Source organism: Protopterus annectens, chromosome 12.part0 (assembly GCF_019279795.1).
Source record: "Protopterus annectens isolate FY-2018-M chromosome 12.part0, PAN1.0, whole genome shotgun sequence".
Taxonomy (NCBI): Eukaryota; Metazoa; Chordata; order Ceratodontiformes; family Protopteridae; genus Protopterus; species Protopterus annectens.
In genome coordinates, this window is record NC_056746.1 from 800,860,694 (window position 1) to 800,886,216 (window position 25,523).

A 25,523-nucleotide genomic window follows, 5' to 3' on the forward strand; every position below is an offset into this window, starting at 1 on the left:
TCTTTTTGTAAATATGTAAATACATTTTTTAGTTTGTAAAAATATTGATATGTATATATCATGTGTTTGCATTTCTGCTTTGTCTCTCTAGCGTTCTTGTATAACTGCTTTTGACCATATCTTTGACTCAGTGTTTGATTCTCTGTAAACTGTGATTTTTTTTTTGGAGCTTTTCTCCTTGGGTCTCCACTGAAAGTGGGCCACAAGCCCAGCTGGACCAACTCGGTTAACAAATGTCAATAAATAAATAATTGAGATCTTTGACACATACACAGCAACCATTTCAGATCATGCACCAGTAATTACTAAGATAAAAAATGCAGGCTAATGATGTAAAGATAAGACACAGGTGCTTCCCCACCTACCTTTTAAAAAGAAAGGAATTTAAGGAATGGATAGTGGAAATTAGTTATTAGGAAAGATAGAAAGTACTCCATAAATTATAGCTAGTGAGTGAGATAAAATGAAAGTGTGGTTTAAAAATAAGATAGAAATAAAAGTAGAGAGATCTGGTTAAAAATTAAATATTACAAAAGAAAGGGAATTTTACACAACAAGAGGAGGCACAATTACAGAGTGCTAAAGAAAAAAAATAGAGTACCTGGATGATATGCATGAATTTAGAAAGGTTGCTGTTAAGCAATTGTTTTTTTATGACGACTCCAGATCACAAAAACTTTTGGCACAATGACTTAGGCAACAGAAAGTAGAAAGGGTAGTTGCCAAACTTAGGGAGGCTTCACAAGAAAAAACTAGAGATCCTGTAGAGATTTAGCAGAGAAGTGGGGAAACCAAGAAAAAGCACAAGTAGAAATATTTATGGAAGACTTTAGAGGTAGACGAGGCTCAAAAATTAACAGTTAAGATAGGAGATGATGAGATAAAAATGGTGATGTATAACCAGCTGCAGGAAAGTCTCCAGCAATACATGGTACTCTGGTGGATGTTTGGAAGCTAGGAGGAAAAAAAGTGATAAAGATCAGGAAGGTTTTGTTTAACAGTGTTTTAAAATGAGGGGAGGCACCAGAATTCTGGAAAAAAGCTGTGGTGGCTATAAAGCCTAAAGATGCAAAAGTCAGTCAGATCCTGCTTCATTTTTACACTTTATTCAGCTGCTCTTACTTGTAACTGTGTTCTACCTACTTTATTACCTTATTTTGCTTTGCTGTGTGCTCTTAAGCGTTCAAGTGCTCTTACTCTGCTGCATTCATTACTGCTTGTTAGTAGCCTGATTAAATGTTTCTGCTATTCTAAGCATCTTAGTTTTGGTTTTAGCACTTGTGCTTTAGGCCAGTTAGTTTACATTTAAGAAGGTCTTTGTGGTCTACACTTGTGGACAAACCCTTATCAAAACCCTTTCTCCATAAGTCCGCCAAGTATTCCGAACACTATGAACAATTCCCATCAGTTTCTCCTGCCAGCCTGGCTGACATGGGCATACTGAGACAGTGTAGCAACTACCTCATGTTCACTAACAGCCCTCTTCTCCTAGCACATAATTCTTCTACTTACGAGAACTCCATCTACATCAGTAATCTGGAATCCATACTCTCTCTTGCCACAGTTAACGCTCCTGACAAAGAGGAGATTGCCATCACAAATGCCACACCACCCACATCACATAACCAAGCACAACATATACCCACCTATGCTGAGGTCCTCAATAAAAACTTACCTAAACAGCAGAGACCTCCAAAACACACTCACAGGCATTCCACACACAACACCAAACACATCACACACAGCAAACACACCAGTGTCTCTCAAACACAGCCCATAAGGCATGACAATAAACCAATGCAGCCCATAAGGCGTAACAATAAACCACACATACTAGTCATTGGCGACTGAGTTGTGAGACACACTGATATCCCCCTCACCAGGCTTGACGAGGAGAAGGTGACTGTTAGTTGTCTGTCAGGTGCCAGAATCCACCACATCACTCACGCACTTAAGTCTCTCCACAACAGGTACAAGTATGACTCTGCCATTGTCCATGTTGGTGTGAATGACTTCAGCCATACCTCCCTGGACTATAAGGAGAGAGACATGATTGAGCTCTCAGAGTATGTGTTCCAAAGAGGTATGACCCTAGCCCTAAGCAGCATCCTAACTTCACCAAGAATGATACCACAATACCAACATAAAATAATTGACTTCAACAATTGGCTGGGATTCCAGATCCTGGCCAAGGCTCTCTTGCCTCCCCATTGGACCTTTTTTATGCTATGTCCTAAAGACAAATCTTCCAGCATAAAAGATCTGTCAAAAAAGCAAATTGAAGGTCAACCTGAAAGTGCACTCACTGGAGGCTCTCCTCACACTGGAAGATGCTGATGTCTGTGCGGTCATGGAAACTTGGTTTAGGACTGCGGACAGCATACCTGCCTTACCAGGCTATACCTCTTTCCACACATTCTGACCCCAAAATGAGGTCGGGAAGACTAATGGTGGTGGAGTCTCTATCTTCATTAAGGACAGGCACAACTCCAGACTGGTTTGCCAGCATGACGCACTGGAATTACACCCATCGAAGTTATAGCCAGCTATAGACCCCCTCTCCATGACTCAGGACACCCACTCCTCCTACCTGGACCTACTTGACTCCATCAAGGTACCCCCTAACACCCTGATACTTGGTGACTTCAACTATCCCACCATAGACTGGGTGAACTATTCATGCACTAATGCACTGACCCAACAATTCCTTGACTTCATCAATTCTAACACACACTAGACCAGCTCATCTCATCCCCCACAAGGGGATATAACATTCTGGACTTGGTTCTCAACAACATGGGGCGACCACTGCACCACTCGCATAGCATGTTCTTCATTCAAAGTTTCTATCCCACACCCCCACACCCCAAGCCATACCCAGGCTAAAAAATTCTCAGAAGCCAACTACAGCCTCCTAAGGGAGGGTATAGGCAGTTTCACACCACCGCCCCCCTCAGAGGATGTAGACAACTATGCTGAACAGTACGCTAATGCAGTATACAAGCGCTTATACAACTGCATGGACTCAGACGTACCCAACAGAACTAAAACCTGCTCCTCAAGGAAACACAAACCTGTCTGCTGGACATCCTCTATCAACAGACTTTACAACAAAAGGAAGAAACTGTTGTCCAGGGATAAAAAGTAACAAATTCCAAATTGGATCAACTCCCTTCTCAGCCTCAACAAGCAAGTTAGATCACTAGTGAAAACCTCCAAAGCCGGTTATGAATTGAAACTAGCCTCCGAAACAAAGGGAGACCACAAAGCCTTCAATTACATCAGAAACCTCCATGGCAAAGCTCAGATTTGTTCCGAAGTAGTACTTAACGGTACCACTTACACTGATCCTGTTGACTTAGCCAACCTGCTAGCAGATAGGTTCAGCCCAAACTTCACCCCCCCAAGGCCCATTCGACATCCCCAGTACTTGTCTAGCACCTTACATCTCTGTAGATCAAGTGTTAATTCCCTACCCAAGGTAAAGAACACAGCTTCCATGGGACCTGATATTATCATAGGCTGTACTCTGCACCATCTCCAGCAAGAACTAGCTTCGCCATTGAGCATCCTATTCAACCACAGCCTAAGTATAGGCTTCATTTCAGCAGAGTGGAAAACTGCCATTTTCATCCCTAACACAACAACCACAATCCAAGGAAAATCCAACACCAATAACAAAAAACCTTGTATAGCTTGAGTCAGCAAGGAAATCACACAGTACTAGCGTCCACTCTGTTTATTAACCACTTTCATCAAAAAATACTTCAGTCATTCTTTTCTTTTGCTTATACATCATATGTATTCTTCTATATGATATGTTTGTAAATGTGAAGTTAATATGGTTTAATTACTTTTTTTTATAAACATTTGCCTGTGTCACAAGTGATAATTCAATTAAGGTGTTTTTGAAAGGGTTATTACATATTAGACAACCCAGAAAAGGTGGCACCTTCCTTGTTTTAGAAAACTTTACTCTTTCTCCCTTTGAACCAACTAGCCAATTCTCCCTCTCACCAGGCTACATATAAGGAAGTTTCAGTGGTACCTCAAATCCATGTGGCTTCAACATTGTAATCCCCTGAAATTCCCTGTTCCTTTTCTTCCTTGTCTCAAACTCTAGCTTCATTGGTAGATTCATCAATCTCTCAACCAGGGCTTCCCTTTCATTGTCCAATTCCCTCTCAGGATCTGTGCAGAGCTCCTCTCAGGAGCTATTCAGACTTGGGGTAGGGAGGCCCAGGGTCTCTAGGCTCCTCATCAGAGGTCAGACCATATCAACATAATGCACAAGGTCCGCTCCTTTGCAGACTAGCTCTTCAGGTCTGAGATCTAGCTATCTACTAGCGAGTGGCTTTTCAGGCAATTTACATTCATTCAGAGCACAATCTTGTGGCAGATTCTTTCAGAAGGGCCAGAATGCTTCACAAAGAAGTGTTCTGGGCATAGCCCATCAGTGATCTTTTTGCCTCCCCTCTGAACAGGCAATTTCCACTATTCTGTTCCAGAGTGCAAAGTCCTCTGACTTGGAAAGTGGACACCCTGTCTTTTCTTTAGAAGAGCATGTTTCTGTACACTTCTGCTTACCACCCCCCCCCAAACTTTATTTGCTGCCATTAGTCCTGCACAAGATCAGGCAGGACACTCTCAAAATCTTGCTGGTGACTCCCTTTTGACCCAGACAGCAATGGTTCTGCCCTTTCTCACTTGGTCAGAGGCATCACCACAAGTTACCTCATCAGATGGATCTTCTCACACAAGACAAGAGATCCCTTATCCATTTTCACCTGTCCAGTCTTCAACTGACACTGTGGGTGATAGGGTTTAGATTCCTTTTTGGCACCTCTTTCCTGAGGACATGCTCCAGGATCTGTAGGAGGCTGGGTGACCCAGTACCAGAAAATCATACATTTCCAAATGGAAAACATTTTCTGTCTGGTGCGCCTCTCTCCCCTATCTGTTGAGGTTCCTGTGATTCCTCTTGTTTGTGTGGTCTGCTCCATGCTGGGTTAGCATATTCTTAGTTAAAGCTTGCCAGTTTCTGCTTGTCTGCCCTTGAATTCTCCTCTGGCCTCTCGTTTGCAGGTCAAGCAATTTCTTAAAGGTATTCTTCATAACAGCCCTGCCAAGAAGCCTATTCCACCTTCTTGGAACCTCAGTTTTATACTTGAAAAATTGACCCAGGGTTTGAGTATGCTTCTTCAGCTTCCTTGCAACATTTTACTTGGAAAACTGTTCTTTTAGCATTTGCTTCAGCAAAGAGAGTGTTGGAACTTTGGCTGTTCCTCCTTTTTTAGTTTTTCACAGAGGCAAGGTGGTAAGTGAGTTGTCCCTTAATCACTCTGTTCATCTTCCTTCCCTGCAGTCTAGCAGTGAAAATTTTGTGCACAACTTGGATTTGCATAGACAGCTCAAGTATTATTTAGATAAAACTAAATTAATTTGCACGTTTGAGAAGCTTTTTTGTTTCTTTTCATCTTAGGACAGTGGGTCTGGCTGTTTCTAACCAAACTATCTCCTACTGGATTTTTAAGGCTGTTTTTTGTTATTCTTTTCATGGCAAATGTCTTTCTTCATCTGTAAGGGCACATTCTTTCATGGCATTTGCCATCTTTGGTGTCTTTTTCAAGGTTTTGGATGCAAGTTCCATCCTTGAGGCTGCTACTTGGTGCTCTCTTCTTTCTGTCACTAAACATTACTAGTTGGATGTTATTGCCAGGGCAGGTTCTGTCAGGGCTATGCTGCATTGGTTTGTAAAGGGCTGTTCTTTGCCTTCCACCTCCCAGGCTTCTTCTTAGCTCTTGTATTCTCCCTTATGTAAAGAAAACTGCAACAGTCTTATTGAATGACACAATACAGTTGTGTAAAATCTTACTGTAACAGTAGATGTCTTTCTTTTCACTGTTGCAGTATTCAGTCCCCCTTTCCTTCACCTTTTTTTCTAGCTCTTGCCTTGTGTTTCTATTGCCCTCCTGGACAAGGGGTCATTATGCTTTTTCCCTTATAGATGTACATGTTCCCTTTTGTCCCTGAGGGTATTATGTTCCTTCTTGGGACTTTTCAGTTCTGAGTGTTTGCATCCATACATCACCTTTATACCCTGTGCCATGTATGGGGAGCCTACATGTGATGTACGGTGCTTATAAGACCTAAAGGCTCTGGTATACTGGACAGATGTTGGGCTATACTTGGCAGGAGATCCCTTATGTAAAAAATAGTGCAACGGTGAAGAGACAGACATTTACTGTTATGGTAAGATTTTAGACAGCTGTACTTTCTCTTATTTACTTGTTTCCACTTATAAGTTATTACTAGATTAAGCTAAGAGTCTTAATCCATTCACCTATGCAAAAGTAAGAGAAAACATATCAGCTCTACATATATTATGATCTGTGTACTTCGGTACTTACATCCCCACCTCAACAACCGGAGATTGCAGTCTATTAACTTAAATATGCTTTTGTCTAGCCTTTTTTCTTTTCTGCCTACATTTCTTAATACTAAAAAAGAAGAAAGAAAAAAAGGCATCTGTTTACTTTAGTATCTTTATCACATACAAGACCAACTAAAAATGCTTTCCTATGAAACGTACAATTTACACTGTGAAAAGTTTCAACAAAATACTGTTAAGAACAAAAGTTGTTTTATTTACAGTTACCTTTTTTCATTTGTCTTCCCCTTCCCTTAGTGTCCTTCCAAACATTAATGACATGAAGCGAAGCAAATACCTTTCGGTTCCCCACAAGTTTAACAAAGTCAACAAAAGTCCACTCCTTCCATTTTTGTGTTATACAGTCATATTTCACAAATGCTTTGCAGTCTCACATTTATTCACTAATTTCTGTGTTGCTGGATATCTTCCTGTTTATCTCCATCTCCCAGCTCCAGATTCTGGTTCAGTTCCAAGGTACTCCCAATTTTTCTAGTCAGCTCCTGTGTTTTTCACTGTGTCTCAAGCATTTTCATTTGGAACCATCGAAAAAGGGTCACTAGCAAAGTCTCTGTGTGCTTTATCAGAAGAATGAGAAGCAGAGTCCCTTTCTGCTTGAAGGCTCACTTTTCATTGGACAAACTTTTGTATTTCCTCCTTAGCTTGTTCTGCATCAACAATTACTTTGATCCTCCAGGAAAAATATTTTGAACATAGTTGGATACAGCAGCTTGAATCTTTACAACTATCTCTCAACATTTCCTGATGGCTGGAATAAAATTGTTTCTCTTCTTTCTGGTATACAATGAATAATAATTTTCTCCACCACTCTATTATCTCCAGCTTTTAGTACTATGTCATTGTGCCACAGTTTTGTCAGAATTGACTCTCTCTGCTGGTAGGATTGTATCTTTACTATTATAGATCATGCCTGTTTTCTCATGGCCAGGTTTGGAACATACACATGATGTCCCCTTTCAGTTAATTTTTGCTGTAGAATACCAGACCATTTGCTTATTTGTGCTTTCATAAAATTAATACAGTTTATTCCTTAGAGTTTCTGTGATACAGCAGAAAATCTCAGGTTTTCCGTATAAGGTATGTCCTCTAATTCTACCATTTTTTAAATGTCTCTTGAGCAGTTTCATACTCATATTCATTTTGACCTCTGATTTTTGCAGTTTTATCAACTCATCTGAATATCTGTTTAAAGCTTCTACTATTTTTTCCAGACTTTTGTTATTTGAGTTGATGTACTCCTTCTGTATTTCATTTATTTTAATCATCTCTGAGCACATTTGACTTAATTTTTTCCTCTAGATTACTGGAAGCCATGTCTTGCACCAAAGCTGGAGCTTGAACCTTTATTATTATTTGCTGAGCACTGCAGGATTCTGCCCAGTCAGTGTTTTCTCTTCACCTTTTCTAGTTAATTTTCTTTCAGGTTCTCTCAGTTTCTTCTTTGCTGGGAACCAAGGGGAGTGTACTTACTAGCCATTAACTGAAATTACTAAAAGTGACAAGAGTTCCTAGCCCTTGACTTTTTTCTTTTTTCACACGGAGAAAGCTGAAGTTAAGCTGTTAGTCAGTGTGCAGCCATCTTGGATAGTCCAGAATACTTTATTTTTCAGGTTGCAAATAAAATCATGTGTTGTATACAAAAAGTTGCCTTTGGAGTTAATGCTTTTGCTTACTTCCTTTAAAATCTTTCACACTTTGTATATGTTGATCCACTCCTAAGAAGTGTTCATAGAATTTAGCTAGGTTTTTCTTCTTCATTGGAATGTTGGCTTTTAGTGTGTCACTTTGCATTTGTTATGTATGCTTATTACTACCAAAGTAAGTTGGTTCATAACTGAAGTAAAAGTAAAAAATCGAGAGTACGTTGGAAATGAAGCAGAGACAGGATTTGGGAGATGGAAACGAGCAGTAATAGAAACATTAACTGGATGTGGGATTACAATGCAGTAATTATATTTGTGAAATATGACAGAACAAAAAAATCTGGAAACATTGGACTTTTTTCAGAATTTGTTGGACTTGTGATATACTGTAACGTATATGCCCTACCTCATGTCATTAATGTTTGGAAAATTGCTTTGAGAGGGGAAAAGAAGGGAGAAATTTAATTGTAAGTAAAGTAAAGAAAACATTTTTTCTTAATAGCACTATTTTTGTGGTGTATGGTTTTCCTTTGCATGCTATAAAGTTTTCTCAATTATTTTTAAGTGTAATGGAGACTGTAAATAGGTGCTGCTGTTCTTTTTTTTTTCCTTTTCTTTCTCCCTTCTCTCTCTCCTTCAGTTTTAGAAATGTAGACACTGTGGTGTAGAAGGGGAAAAAGGCCTGGTTAAAAGAGCATGAGAAAAGAAAAATCAATGTGCTTTGTCTCTTTCTTGCATGGGGCGATGACTAGATTAAGGACCTTAGACTGGTTTAGTAACAAGTTTTAGGAGAAAGCAAGTAAATGAAAAAGAATATTGAATATTATGAGGTTTTTTTTCTAGCAAATGAATGTATGCTTAGTAGCAAGCCCATGGAAACAATCTGATAAAGAGAAATTGTCTCCATGGAGACATGAGAACCTGACAGTCAATCTGATAACGAGAACTTGGCTGTCTGGTTCTCATGTTTCCATGGAGGCAATCTGATAAGGAGAAATTGGTTGCAGCCTGGTGGAGAGTAATTAACTGGAGAAAAAAAAAAGAAAAGAGAAACTGGCTAGGAGATAATGTTCTCAGAAAGCATTCAGGGTTTTCCCAGCTGGGAGAGATATAAAGATGAGACAAAACCAGTTAGCACTTACTAGAAGCACAGGCTGCACCGTGCATCTTAGCATAGATAACCTTTCTTTTAGGTTAACTCAAGTCTTTGAGTGTGGCTGTCAGTTTGGGACATTTGTTCCTGATAGGAGGGAAAAACTTCAATATTTGAAGATGTACATAGCTTTATATGTTAACATTAAATTAATGTTTTTTGAGGGCTTTCAATAAAACAAAAAGTTTTGTAAGATGCGACATAGGCTTAATCGATATTACAAGGAACAACTATATAAAAGTTTAACCTACCAGACAGTGTATACATGTAACACAAAAGCTGGAACTAAATATTTAACAAAAAAGATGTTATACATAAAAGGTGGGAATAATAACTTTTTCATACAAAGATGCTTTTTGTAATGGCTTTAAATGCCAATGGTCTTACAGATAAATGCAAAAAAAGAAAGAGTAGTGAACTATATTAAAATGTAGAGTGCAAATAGCTATTTTGCAGGAGACACACTTGGAAAGAACTGAATGTGAATTTGATGATGAAAAGTTTTCAAGATGGTTGTTCAGCGGAATATCTGGGACAAACGAAAAGAGGAGTATGTATCTTAATTGCAAGATGAGCTCTAATAGTGATAGAAGAAGATAAAAAGATAATAATGGCAGATTTGAAGTGCTAAGGGGCTGCTGGTCAGGGAGGAGGATTACAATGGTATGTATTTATATTCCACCTAAAACTGCTATGGTGGAGCTTAAGAAAATTCTGCGAGAAATAATCAGTTCTCAGCAAGGAATATTACTTATAAGTGGGGACTTGAATTTGATTTGCAGCAGTGTAGATGTGTCTGAGGGGTCCAGAAAGGATAAAACCACATCATCAAGCCTGAAAGGATGGAACTGCCACAAAATATATACAAGAAAGTTGTATTAATCACAAGATCAAGGGCTTTCATTAGGATATAGGCAAGACTTTATCAGAAGCTAATAAAAAATTCAATATCACAGTTAAGTTCCCTGTCAAAAAAATCACATATTCTAAAAGCACAAATTATTTTTTTATGCACTTCAATTAAGTTTTTGTATTTTAAAATTGAACAGTTGTTAAATACTTAAAAGCTCATTTATAGTTTGTAATAAAATTAGTACTTTTAGCATTTTAAATAATATATAACTTAATAAAAAGTATATGTGTAAAGCAAATTCAGGTGTGAAGTAAATGCTCCAATTAACTTGAAACAGATAAGACTGTAACCTTAAAGTACTAGCTATAGACAAACTTTTATTAAGATGAGGGGAAGCTAAATTAATTCTTTGGCTTTTATCAAGTCAGCCCAAGGACCCCCTAAGATCTTTTTCGAACATATCTACTCGAAAAAATGGGAAATTGTGTGCTGGAAACTTGGAAATATGCTTAAACAAAACATTGTTCTTATTTTTACATTTTGTTTCATAAGAATCTTCATAAATATGGTCCCTGAATTTGCGCTGGGTCTTGCCCACATAGAAACAATTACATTCCATACATTGGGCAATGTAAATCAAGCAAATTACAGGTACAATGAAAAGTTGTTCAAACTGTCCTTTCGTTAATAATAATGGCATCCTTCTCCAATAGATGTTTACATTGAAAACAGAACCCATATTTGACGGTACCAACTTTTTTGTTGCTAAGTTTTTATGGAACATTTTTTTGAATTCCAAGTAGTTTTAGTAGATTTTCCTTTTCTAAAAATAACATGTGGTTCACCACCCAAAATGTCAAAAAAGATTATTAAAACATGAAAAGGCTCAGTGTTGTGGTTTTATCGTATTTCTTTTGTAGTTCTTGGTTTATCATGTGGGCCCAGAGGGGAAAGTATAACAATGGAGAGTAGATTTTTGAAGAAATTTATGAAGATATTTGGCATGGGAGATGTGAATTCAGTAATAGGAGTTTGGAGTAAATTTACATATTATTCTCCAAGATATAAAAACTGGGTTAGGCTAGACAGAATTTACATTTCACGGGAACATGTGCATTTAGCTGAAGGTCTTGATACGCACCCAATAAGTATTTCAGTTCATGTGTCAATAATAATTAAAATAAAAACACAGGGCAATGAAATAGAGACACTGGCACACTGGCACTTTCCCACCTATCTGTTGGAAAAGATAGGAATTTAAAGAATGGGTAGTGAAGATTATTCAGGAGCTATTCAAGAGGATAGAAATTGCTACTGAAAATATAGCTAGGGGAGTGGGATAAAATTAAGGTGGAGTTTAAAAATGGGGTGGAAATAAAAGAAAGGGAGCTATGGTTAAGAAGTAACAAGAATTATTTAGAGGGACTGACAAATGTTAAAATATTGTAGACTAGGGGAAATCCCACAGAACAAGAAGAGGATCAACTGCAGAATGCAAAATAAAATAATAAGGCATTACCTCAATAATATACACAAGTTTGGAAAGATTGCTGTTAAGCAACTGTTTTTTTTTTATAATAACGCTAGAGCACAAAAACTTTTAGCACAGTGGCTCAGGCAACAGAAAGTAGAAAGGGATGTTGCCAAGGTTAGGGAGCCTAACGGAGACCTCCAAAACATGTACATGCTGCACTAAACACAAAACCTAAAACACCCAGTACACATAATATGAGCACAAGTGTCTCACCATCCAAGCCCATAAGGCAATGTACATCCACTCCAAATGTCTTAGTCTTAGGAGATTCTGTAATGACACCCACTGATGTCCCTCTCACCAGGTTGAACAAGGAAAAGATTATGGTAAGCTGTCTTTCTGGTGCCAGGATTCGTCATATCACACAGGCACTCAAGTCTCTCAACAATAAGTACCGTTATGACTCTGTCATAGTACATGTTGGTGTGAGTAACTTGAGATGTACCTGTCTGGGACTATATGAAGAGAGAGAAGATTGAGCTTTCTGAATATGTGTCACAGGCAGGTATGTCTCTAACTTTGAGCAGCTTACTACCCTCATCTAGGATGATACCAAAATATAAACAGAAGATGATTGACTTCAATAACTGGTTTTAATTTCAAGTGTCATTCTAAGGGGATTCAGTACGTGTCAGCCTGGATTGATACGGTTGATAGACCTCACTGCTTCACCAGAGATGGTCTTCACCTGTCACCTCTAGGCTTTCGATTGTTGGGAAAGGCTTTGGCCTCCTCCATAGTGCCTTTTGTGGGCGAGGTCACAGCACCAAAACATATGATGTGAATATACAAATAAATTAATAAAGGTTATACTGCTAAACACTAGGAGACTAAATCAGAAACTGCACGTTCTAGAAGCACTCTTCTCACTGGAAGATGTAGACATTTGTGCAGTTGCAGAGAGCTGGTTCAAGGCCACAGAAAGTACCCCGGCCTTGCAAGGTTACAATGTCTTCCACACTTTCAGACCTCAAACTGAAGTTGTGAGAACCAAAGGTGGTGGAGTATCTATATTCATTAAAGATACTTGCGACTCTAGACTGGTTAGACAGGATAATGAAATAGAGTTACTCCAAGCCCAAATTACGGTGTTATTCTGAGTTGCAGGTCCCCTTTCCTGAACCAGGAGGAAAATACAGCTTACCTAAATCTGCTTGCGACAATCCAAGTAAAACCTAATACAGTAGTTATGGGTGACTTTAATTATCCCTCCATTAATTGGGAAACTTACGTGAGCTCTAACTTCCTCGCAGAGATTCCTGAGCTTTGCAAACTCAAATGCCGTGGAACCAATAGTAAAGCACTCCATTAGGGGTGGAAATATCCTAGACTTGGCCCTCACAAATATGAGTGACAAATGTAATATCTCTAATGTTGGTCCAACACTGGTTAAGTCTGTCCACAAATCAGTAACCTTTGAGGTAGCTGCAACTCCAGAACCCCCCAAAGGAGAAGTTGGGCTAAAAAACTTCAGCAAAGTCAACTATACCCTACTAAGGGATGCTATTAATGACTTTCAAGCTCCTGCCTTTTCAGGAGACATCAAAGACTACACCATGGCATACACTGATGCCCTGTATAAACACTTCCACAATTTTTTTTACACATTGGATAGGAATAAATCAAGATCCTCCCAGAAAAACAAGCCACCATGGTGGACATCCAGTATCAGTAGATTGTACAATAAGAGAAAGAAGCTACTGTCCAAAAACATAAAATTAAAACCCCAAAACTGGAAATGTATGCTCCTTGGACTAAACACGCAAATAAGGAATCTCGTAAAATCCTCAAAAGGCAGCTACTCACAACCACAGCTAAAGATAGCTTTAGCTACATTCGTAACCTAAAAGGTAAGACCCAGATGTGTGCTGAACTAACTGTGCAGGGCACTACATACACAGACCCTGAGGAAATTGCAAGCCAACTAGAAAAACGTTTGGCAAAAACTTCACCCCCTTACCACCTATATCATACCACAAACCGTGCCAACATCATCTCCAAACCGGAAGTCATAAATGCGCTCTCCTACATCATCTCCCAGCATCTCCAACGAGGAAGTCAAAAATGCGCCCTCCAAGACTAAGAACACAACATTTGTGGGGCCAAATGGCATTCCAGGCTGTGTTCTTAATCTATTAAAACAAGATCTAACCACCCTATTAGGCACTTTATTCAACCATAGCCTGCACAATGGCTTTGGCCCACCACTGAATGGAAAACAATCGTCAGTCTCCCTCCATGAGGGTGGATTGACAACTGACCTGGGAAACTATAGACCTGTAAGTTTAAGTAGCCTCATCTGCAAGGCCGTGGAATGAATCATCATGGACCTCATAAAACAGGTGACCTCCAAACCCTTGATCCGTCCCAGTTTAGCTTTGTCAAAGGAAGGTTTTGCCTACTAAACCTAGTGGATTTCAGTGAACAAGTGACCAGAGCCATAGACGAAGGCAAAGTTGTGCACAGAGCATACCTGGACCTGGTGAAAGCCTTTGACAGAATCTCTCACTCTGGCATCATAGACAAACTTACCCAGTTAAATAACCCCTTTGTAGTCAGGTGGGTTGCAAACAGGCTTACTGACGGATCACACACTGTCAAGGTGGGATACTTCATCTCTTCCAGCAGACCTGTCACCAGTGGAGGCCCTCAAGGCTCAGTACTGGGCCATCTCCTGTTTGGCATTTATTTCTCTGAAGTCAAGGCCAAAAAGGATGGACTGTGGCTAATCAAGTTTGCGGATAACTGCAAATTGGGGGCAATCATCGAGTCCCCCAAATGATGCTACCATACTACAAGAGAGTCTTAGACAAATGATTGGTGTCAAAGCCGTGGACTCAAACCAAATCCAAAAAAATGTATTATCATACCCTTCAGAAATAACACTGTCCCCAGCAACTCTAAAATAAACAATACCCTAAGCACCAACTCAGTAGTGAAAGACCTGGAGCCACAGGTTGAGACTGTGTGCGTAGGGCATCTGTTTGAGGCTGGTAATCCTCTTTGTGAGGTATTTCTGTGGCCTTTCCAGGTGTTGTAGATGTCTTGTGAGGTACATACCAACAGGGGCGTTGTACTCTATAATGGGTCTAATGAGTGATGAGGAGAGGGGCACAATGACCTCTTTTTTCCTGGATGAAAAACCTTTTGTGATGGTGTGCCATGTAGAAGGGTTTCCTGACTACTGTGGCGATGTGATTATCAAAGGAGTGACTACTGTCCACCTGTGTCCCAAGGTCTCATCACACTTTCAGTGTTAAGTAGACTACCGCCTATGTGGTAGTTCATGGGTACAGAGTTTTTACCAAAAGGGATGACAATGCACTTTTTGGCATTGAGCTTTAGGCCATGGCTTTAACACCAGGCATCTGTCTCAGTGAGGCCCTTTTGTAGGATGTCCAAATCGTTAGAAGTTTTGATTATGGCTCCTATTTTGCAGTTATCTGCAAACTTTGTCAGCCAAAGACCTTCTGTGTTAGCTTATACTTCAGAGAAGTAGATACCAAACAGGAGAGGACCTAGGACTGAACCCTGTGGTACTCCTTTTCTCACTGGTCTGAAGTTGGATTTAGTCTGCTACTTTCACAGTGTGGGTTCTGTCAGTGAGCCAGTTTGCAACCCATCTTGTGACATAGGGATTTATACCTAGTTTAGTGAGTTTATCTATAATTCCAGAGTGGGGGATGGTGTTGAAAGCCTTGGCGAGATCTAGATAGGCTGTGTGAACCACCCTACCCTCATCTACGGCTCTGGTGACCGCTTCAAAGAAGTCTGTCAGGTTTAGGAGACATGATCAGCTTTTTACAAACCCAAACTGGGTAGGGTCCAGAGTTTGGAGATTACCAGTGTCATTGTTTATAAGTTCCATGATGATACATTCCATAGCCTTGCATACCAGGCTCGTTAGACTAATGGGGCGGTAGTTCCCGGGGTCCGTTGTGGCTCCCCCTTTGTGGAGTGGGATAACCATTGCTGTGTGCCATTCAGTGGGCACAAAGCCTGAGGTGAGGCTATGATTGAACATGGTACGTAGGTGGCGTTCCAGTTTGTTCTGTAGTTCATGCAGAACGCAGCCTAGGATGTTGTCAGGTCCCATGAATGCTGTGTTCTTAGCTTTGGAGAGTGTGTTTTTCACCTGTGCAGCTGTTAATACAGGAACTTTGCCTTCTTCCGGTATAGAGATGGGCCCTTTAGGGGATGAGAAAGGGGTAAAGTTAGCACTGAACCTATCTGCCAGGATGTTGGCAATATCAGTTGGTTCTGTATATTTAGTGCCATTGTGCTGTAACTCAGAGCAGATCTGAGTGTTGCCGTTGAGATTCTTGACATGACTATAGAATGCTTTGTGGATGTCTTTAGAATCAGTGGCTATTTTGTTTTCGTAACTAGCTTTGGAGAATTTTATGAGGGATCTCAGCTTCTTACTTAGGCTGACCACGGAGTTCCTCCAATCATGGGATTTTACTCTTTTTTGCAACAGTTTCTTTCTTCTGTTGTAGGATTTGTTTATGGCAGGGGACCACCGATTGGCTTCCTTTTTTTGGAGGATAGCATCTTGGTTCTGTTAGTGTTTGCACGATCCATGCACTCATGTAAGTGCTTATAAAGTGCAGTTGTATAGGATTCAGCAGTCGTACCTCTGTTGTCCGTCAGCATGGGTGTCATGAAGTTTGCCACTTTTGTCTTAAGCGTGAAATTGGCTTTGGAGAAAGTTTTTATGGTGGTTTCCCTAATGGGGGTGGGGGTGAGATGTGGATGTCTAGGGTGATTTGCTTGTGGTCGGATCTGACCGAGGAATTGACCTCTGGTGTGGAACACCGGTTGCCCATGTTGGTAATGACCAGGTCTAGGATATTGCTGCCCCTGGTGGGGGTGTGGATATTTTGATCCAAGGCGTTGAAATTTATGAATTCCTGAAAAAGTTAGCACAAGAGTTAGTACATGAGTAGTTTTCCCAGTTAATGTTGGGGTAGTTGAAATTGTCCATTATTAGGGTGTTAGGTTGTACCCTAATATTTTCCAGTGTATCAAGAAATAATTAGTGGGACTCCTGGGGCATGGTGGGGGATCTGTAGCAAACTACAATTTGGATTGCGGTCTTGCCCAGAGTTAGTTGCACTTGGATAATCTCGGATGCATTATGCTGAGCAACTAACCTGGAGGTGTGGATATCCTTAATGAATATGTACACGCCTCCGCCTTTAGTGCTTCGGTCCAGGTTAGGTGGCCGAAAGGTGTGGTATGAATTATAGCCTGGTAATGCAGGGGTGCTCTCTCAAGCCTTTAACCAGGTCTCTGTCACTGCACAGATGTTGATGTTCTCCATTTTAAGGAGTGCCTCGAGTGAGAGCATTTTGAGGTTTGGACTTCTAGCATTAAGTAGCATTACCCTCAGATTTTGCTTGCTTGTACCTGTTACTGTGGTGAATTTGTCATTTGAATCTTGCCTAAAAAAGGCACTATAGGCAAGAGCCTTAGCCAGTATCCGGAATCCCAGTGGCGACAGGTGGAGGCCATCTCTGGCAAAGCATCGTGGTTTGTGGCTGTGTCAACCAGCTGATATAATGCATTGGCATTGATGAAGTCGAGAAATCTCTGAGCGTTCGTGTTTGAGCTAGAATAGGTCTTCCACTTGGTTTACAATCAAAATGTCGAAATTCAGTTACATGACAGGCTCCTCCTCGAACATGGTAGGAGCGACAGTCAGAATGTCAACATTCATGTGTACGTCCATTAAGAAGGACGCACACAAGGCAGGGACACGAAGCATGGTTGGCAATGGCAGCTACCAACATTAATACCGACAGAATGTTGTCGCTCTTGCTGCATCGACCTTAGGACCTACTTAATATTTATGAGTTGAGGATATGCATCATGGAAACCTCTGTTCGCGGTTGTAAGTTTTGAGCATTTGATAGTAAACCCTTCCACTCTACGGTTGGGTAGTTAGTCGCCCAGGATCAGGTTAGAGGGTTGAATCTTGATGGATTCAAGTAAGCTTAGATAGGTGGAGTGGGCCTCCTGAGTCATGGCTGGGGGTTTGTAGCTGGCTATGATTTGAGTAGGTGTTTTGTCAATAGTTAACTGCACTTGGAGTGTCTCCTGTGCGTCATACTGTTTGACCAGCCTGGAGGTGTGTATGTCTTTGATAAAATTTGAAACTCCACCTCCTTTGGCTTTGTAACCCTCTGTTTGGGGTCTGAAAGTATGGTAGGACAAGTAACCTGGTAAGGCTTGAGTGCTCTCCACAGCTTTGAACCAGGTTTCAGTGACTGCACAAATGTCAGCATCTTCCAGGGCGAGGAATGTTTGCAATGAGTGCAGTTTCATGTTAAGACTCCTAACGTTTAGCAGCATGACCTTTAAATTTCGTTTAGAAGAAATTTTCACATTGGTAATTTTGTTCTCATGACTTTGCTTAAAAAAGGCACTATGGGGGAGGCAAGAGCCTTTGCCAGAAGCCTGAAGCCCAGGGGAGACAGATGAAGTCCATCTCTGGCAAAGCATAATGGTCTGTCAGTCATGTCCTCCCCAGCTGTCAAGTACTAGATCCCCTTGGAATGACACCAGAAACTAAGTTAATCATTTTTTGTTTGTACTGAGGCATCATTCTGGGTGACGGTAGGATACTGCTTAAGCCTCGGGGCATACCTGCCTGGGACACATATTCAGCAAGCTCAATCATGTCTCTTTTCATATAGTCCAGAGAGGTACGTCTCAAGTTATTAACACCAACATGGACTATGACAGAGTCATAACAGTACCTGTTGTTGAGAGACTTGAGTGCATGAGTGATATGGTGGATTCTAGCACCTGACAAGCAACTTACTGTGACTTTCCCCTTATCTAGCCTGGTGAGGGGCACATCTGTGTGTCTCCCGATAGTCTCCTATGACTAGTATGTCGGGTTTGTGGCTGGGCCTTAGAGGCTGTGAGACACAGGCATGTGAACTATGTGTGGTGCTTGGTGCGGTGGATTGTGGTGTGTGTGTGTGTGTGTGTGTGTGTGTGTGTGTGTGTGTGTGTGTGTGTGTGTGTGTGTGTGTGTGTGCTTTTGCCACGGAGGTCTCTTTTATTTAGGTATGTTTTTTTGAGAACCTCCACATATGTAGGAATGTACTGTACAGGTGTGGGTGGTGTTAGAGGTGTGGTGCTTGTGGTGTTTGTGCAGATAAACCTTCTCAGTGCCAAATGTACTGACTTGTGGTTGAGACAGCAAGGATTCTAGGTTCTTAATGTAATTGCATCTCTCACATATTGTGTTCCTAGGTGGTAGAAGAAGAGTGTTGTCTGTGCACATGAGGCAATTGCTACACTGTCTCAGGATGCCCATATCAACAAGACTAGCAGGAGAAACCACAGGAAATTGTCCGTCCATGATTGTCAGAATCTGTAGAAGAGAGGTAAAGGATGGTAGAGTGGGTACTGTCAGAATAGAGTACCTATAGGTGTGAGTAGGGCTAGATGAAATTACAGTAGTTGCAAGGGAGGGTGTCATTTACACAAGAGTGCTGGTAAGGGAAAAAATGCGACTGGGATACCTCGCAATGGGTTAAAACAGAGCAGAGGCAGTGCGATTCCTGGGGCTAGACATTGCATCCTGTCTAGTAACTATCTAGTACCATGTTTGGTTTTAACAGCTAGGTTTGACATGACCCTGGGATCAAAAGCCTAGTAATTATCTATGAACCTATAACAAGGAAAGTAACAAGAGATCCTGTATTGATATTAGAAATATTTTGGAAATTCTATGAAAGTCTGTATAAAGCAGAGAAATATAGAAATCATGAAATGATACAAATGGAAATGATTATGGAAGAATTAAATATGTCAAGGGTGGAGGTAGATGAGGCTCAATTACTAACTATAAGGATAGGAGGAGATGAGATAAAAATTGTGATGTATAACCAATGTGCAGGAAAGTACCCAGGAATATATGGTATTCCTGTGGAAGTTTGGAAGCTAGGAGGGAAAAAACTGATAAATATTTGGAATGTTTTGTTTAATGGTATTTTAAGAGGAGGAGAAGTACCAACATCCTGGAAAAAAACAGTGGTAGCTGTATTACCTAAAGAGAGTAAGGCTCCATCAGATTCAGCTTTGTGTATAGACCCATTTCACTACTAAACCATGATTATAAAGTGTTCATGTCTATAATGGCTAAAAGAATGACAAAAGTAATGCCAAAATTGATATATGTGGATCAGTGTGGTTTTGTGAAGGGGAGGCAAACATTTAACAACATTAACAGAACACTGATGATCCAAAGAGAAGCAGAATGCAAGAAATACCATTGTTGATGGTGGGTCTTGATACAGAGAAAGCATTTGACATTGTAAGCTGGGACTTTGTGAGCAGGACAATGGAAGCATTTGCATTTCCTGAAAAAAATTATAAGGTTGATTAGGAGGATATATGAGGGATCAGAGGCGAAAATTAAAGTGGGTGGAGTCCTCTCTGATAATTTCTTCATGAGCAGAGGAACCAGGCATGGATGTCCTCTTTCCCTTTTGTTGTTTGCATTATATTTAGAGCCGCTGGCAAAGAAAATAATAAGGGACTTAGAAATTCAAGGATATAATTCGTATGGAAGTCAAGAAAAGCTGGGTCCTTTTGCAGATGATGTAATTTTATACCTGACAAAATCAGAATGAGACATTACAGTGTTGTGGAACATTTTGAGACCGTTTCAAATCTTTTCAGGATACAAAATTAATGAAGCTAAAACAAAGGCGATAGCAGTAAATTATGTACCACATGTGAATTGGTTCAGCAATATCCATATTTATGGGGACGTGATAAAATGAAGTGTTTAAGAGTGTGGATTAAAAATGATTCTGATGTGGCAACTAAGGATGTGTGAGAAGAGAATACAAAAACTGAGAAAAATGGAAGCTTTGTTATATGGATATAGACAGTAAGATACAAGCAGTTAAAATGTTTTTATTCCTGTTAGTCTTATACACAGGTCAGGTATATTTTTATCAACCAGAAGAGAAGTTGTGGACAGCAATTACTGGAGTTGAAGGACTTTATCTGGGAGGGGAAGATGACAAGTGTCAAGTGGGATAAGATGATTCTTCCAGTAGAATATAACACAAGCAGAAAACTTTAATTCAAAGTGGAAAGGGAGGATGATGAAACAGGGGGGTAGCTCAAGAAACAAGGAGAAACTGGGATTTTGGATGCAGGCTTTTAAGGAGAATAACAATAATCATGCAGAATATATAAAGTAGCAGAAAGTATCCTAAGAACTAAGCTAACACAGGAATGGAGAAAGGAGATTCCGCCGATAGGGATGACTGCAATTACTGGTATAGACAGTAGGCAAGAGGGACTAGAATTTATTGGAGAAAATTGGCAAAGGAACCAAAGTATTGGGAGCAGATAACTAGAGAGGGAAAGATGATAGAATGGGAAGATGCCAAGAATTTATTTGACTGTTGGTTAGAGATTGCCTTCCCTATCAAGGATTTATATAAGAGTATAGGCAAAGAGAAAGAAATAGGAGGGCTCTAAATGAAAGACCAGCTCTGGTAGAGTTTTTAGTAGAATCTAGAACAGAAGCTGATATTAAAAAAGGGATGATTAGTACAGCATATAAAATATTGCATGCTAACTATAAGAATCAATCAGAGGAGGTTAGAAAGGATTGGGAAGAGAGACTGGATAAGCAATTCACAAAGAAACAATGGGAGGATTTATGTATGTCTCCCAAATATGCAACAAACTCTAGAAGATTTTGTATTTTTGTTTGGAAATGTTTAAATACATATTTTTATACCTTAAGTAGACTCCAGAGAATTTTTCCTCAGATAGACAGCAAATGTTAGAGGTGTGACAGGGAAGAAAGAGGTCAGTTGGAGATGCTGGGTGGACAGGTTTGTGTGAAGAGGGAGATAATTCTTCTAACCTATGATACAGAATTGGAATTGCGTAGACATGGTAAGGCCTTGCTGTGTCTAATTATGGTGGCTGCCCAAAAAACAATTACTAGAAAATGGAAATCAAAATCTAAACCAGCTATACTAAAAGTAGTGATTATAGTAACAGAGATAAAACAACTGGAACTGAGATCTTTAGAAAAGGGTAGGAGCAAACTACATAGGGAAAAATGGGAATTGTGGGAACAATACATACAGGAGATGAATGTGATTTAAAAGGCGGCAGTACTTAAATGAACTATGTAATGTTTGACTGAACATGATTGGGTAGATTATAAGTGACGTATAATATTTGCAGCTGGGAGTTTGGTTTGTGATGTAAAATGTTTGCAACTAAGATTGTGTTGGCGTGGTTTCCTTTCATTTATATAAATGTGTGATTGCCTATGTATAAGTGATGGTTTAATAAAGATGTTTCTTGTTTAAAGAGCGAGCAGGAATTGAATAATTTATGCAGTGTTGCTTAGGTTATATGATATATAGCAATATATGTGAAGTATGTTTGCAATGTGAACTAAAACAGTTTGTTTTTATATCAGTGTAAATTTTATATTGCCTATGTGACAAGTGATAATTCAATAAAAGTGTTTAAAAAACTGAAATAAAAGTAGTAGTTGTTGAAACTGAAAATCATACAGTAAATCAATGATCATTTTCACATGGCAGTACCAAAAGTAATGGGACATTTTTTATTCCTTTTAAGACTGTTGAAACAAAATACATCACAATAGTGTTTGAGGTGTTAGAAACTTAAAAACAGCATATGTTATCATATTTTGTAACCATTCTGATGCATTTGCCAGTGCTATTTCTAATATACTTTTTTCCTTCTGTAAAAAGTATGGAGCTGCCAGTATGCCTGCGATGTTATTAGATGCACGTGGAATTTTAGGAGCTGAAAGCCATTTGCGGACTGTTAACACAAGACTAAACAACCAACTGAAGCAGACAAGCAAGTAACACATTTGGATAAGAATTTTAACGTACATGTTCCACATTTTCAGCAAGTTTTAGATTATTTTCCTTCTGCACAAAAGGACAAGTTATGTAAGTTCAGGACTGACGAGACAACTTCTTTTCTGCATATATCTGTAATGTTTGTAAAAAAAATTCCAGTTGTAATTTAAGATCCTGTATATTAATAAAGTCAGAATATCATTGTAATTATTTTCAGAGTTTGTTAAAGTATATAAATGAAAAATTCATTTTAGTGCCTTACTGTGGTTTTAAATGCACCTGTGAGATTTCACCGATTGTGAAAAGGGGACATTTCAATAAACATTATTTCTATAATTGTAAAGCTGCTGCTGTTTTTTCTTCTCTAACTTGTTTTACTGTAGATACTGCTCTGCACATTGTACTGCTACCCTCGCTAGTTGTAAAATGTGTATTTTGGTTGCTGTCAAGCATTTTGGATGCTAATTAATATGAAATTCACCTAATAAGAGGGGCCGACATGCAAGCACAGCAATGCTATCACTACAAGGCTTTTTTTTCTGTACATATCAGTTTAAACAGAGTAATTGCCTTTAAAGAACAACTGTGGGGACATTTTTTTTTTATCTTTTCATTCCTTTGTTTGTAACTTCTAAATACCCTCCTGCAACCAGACATCCTGATGACTGTTTCCTGAATAGGTATACTAAGGACACAGTTAAGATTAGGAAGTCTTAGGGTGGACTGTCAGATCACACTTCCATTCACTTAGAATGGAAGAACTAAAAAGTATTATGAAGACTGAGCCCTCAGTGAAAGTATAATTTACTAGACTGCAGTGACACTTACAAATGTGTTTTCTACTGAGGTGTTACAAATTCTGTGAAATAGCAACTAATTGCTGAGATAGTGGACTTTTGTGCGAATTGAACTTTTCTGAATCTCATTTCCTGCCCAAGTTATTTTTCCGATATTCCGTCCCTCAGCCAGTGAAAGTATCGCATTTCCTGCCCTGAAAGTTTCATCTAATTGGTTACCTATGCGGTCTGTCTAGTATACCAGTAAAGGTGTTCCCTCATGTCTCCTTAACTCCTGCCATCCGAACAGCACTTTCACAGTAAAAAAAATGGTACAGAATGTTTTTATGTGAGCTGTAAAATACACAGACTGAAATGCATAGTGGCTGGCTGCTCACAAACATAACATGGAAGTAGTCTTTTAGCATTAAATGAACAGGTCTTATTCCATGGAGAGATTTACCTAGCAATGAAATGCTTCTGTGTTCCTTTTAAGAATTGCTACTTATCAGACAGTCTTGTAATGTCCGTTACTATTGCTTTATCTTGCACATATTTGTAGATGTTTACATTGTACATTCTTTTTGAGTTTACTCATTATTTTCCTCACTAAGCACACTTCACTGCCAGCTATCACTGTCCCTACCGATGTGCGCAGTTTTCTTGCTTAATTAATGTCAGCAGTGTTTTACAATGTACTTTGCTACAATCAGTTATTTTCACTGTTATCCAGACTTTTGTTAGCCCCTTGGAAACTGAAAGCAGTTGACTTTTGCAGACAGCATATTTTCCTCCACAGTCATTTTGAGGTTATATGCAGTTTACCATGCAAGAGTTTCATTTCTATTAATTGTATTTTGATAGGACTACTATGCTTATTCCACAGTTTTTATCCTCTCCCACTCAGACCTTTGCTCACTTTAGTTAATAAGTCACCCACCATAGCCACTAGGCAGTTCGCCTTTACAAGCGACAAAATCTGACAGGTATGCTGACAAACACACTTCATAGAAACATGCCCAGAGTATTTGTGAACCATGTAGAGATGACTACCTATTTTCAAAACAATAAACTAAGTAAATAAGTAAAATGTGGCAACAGTTAAAATGAGCCAACAAATATCAGTTCATGACCCCATATAGTTGTAGCAGTAACACATACCACATCCCAGTGAAATCAGCTGGCAAACAATTGGCACCAGTAGTTAGCTGTCAGTGCAGCTGTCCTCTACAGTTTTCTGTTACAATTTCCACAGTGCGCACACACACACACACACACACACACACACACACACACACACGTAAATAAAATGTACCACCTAAGAGTAAGCCAGTCTGCACCTCTTCAGAAATTACTGTTGTAATGGCCAAGGGACAAAACAAGTGCCTCAAATCGGGTGAATACACCAATAACCATGCCAGTTTACCATGATGGGAAACACATCACAGTAGCACAACCCACAGTCGTGGACACACACACATTTGTAACCACAGAGAGACAACTTCTTCAGTCCCTACCCTCACAAAGAGAAACATGCTGTTACACCCATGGCCACACGTAGAAATGTGCATACACTGCATTCCCACAGTCCCTCCAGTATATACCACCACAATCCCACATATGCAGGAGGAGAAGTTAATATCCAATGAATGAAAGGCAGACATTCTATTAATGCAACATGTGCTTCTTACAACATTCTGACTTGACATTTTAAAGCTGATGATATGACTAATGCAGATGAATAAACTTAAAAAAAGAAAAAAATAGGCACACACACAATGTGCCAGTGAAACATGCGGCTTTGCCCATCTCTGCACAAACCAATGCTGCAATAAGTATAAAGGGGACCATAACTACTGAGGATCTTAGTTGACATCCCCTCGGCTGTCTCACCAAGCACATTGCACTGCCACCCCAGGGTGCCTCCCCACCAGGGTAGCAAGCATCAGTCCAGCTGTGCTTCACAGTTCTCCATTAGACTATCAACACAGTGTACACACACACACACACACACACACACACACACACACACACACACACACAGTGTACAGGTGACCCATGACTTTGCCTGCTTCTCCGCAAAATAATGTTGCAACAACTAGGGGGGACCACAGCTGTCAATGAAGACACCCCCCTGTTGTTGAAGCAAACTCATTCTGCTGACAAAAGCAACTGCCCCACCAGGGCAGATGTCAGTCCAGGTTTGCTCCAC

General features: G+C 39.8%; 1 long non-coding RNA gene across 1 annotated transcript in view; it reads left to right on the top strand.

Moving 5' to 3' along the window:
- LOC122817356 overlaps positions 1–22,878 on the top strand; it is a 95,407-nt gene extending 72,529 nt beyond the window's left edge. The window contains exon 2 of the long non-coding RNA XR_006367218.1: positions 22,419–22,878. This is a non-coding gene — a long non-coding RNA (uncharacterized LOC122817356). The remainder of the gene's footprint in view (positions 1–22,418) is intronic.
- Positions 22,879–25,523: the final 2,645 nt, after the last annotated feature.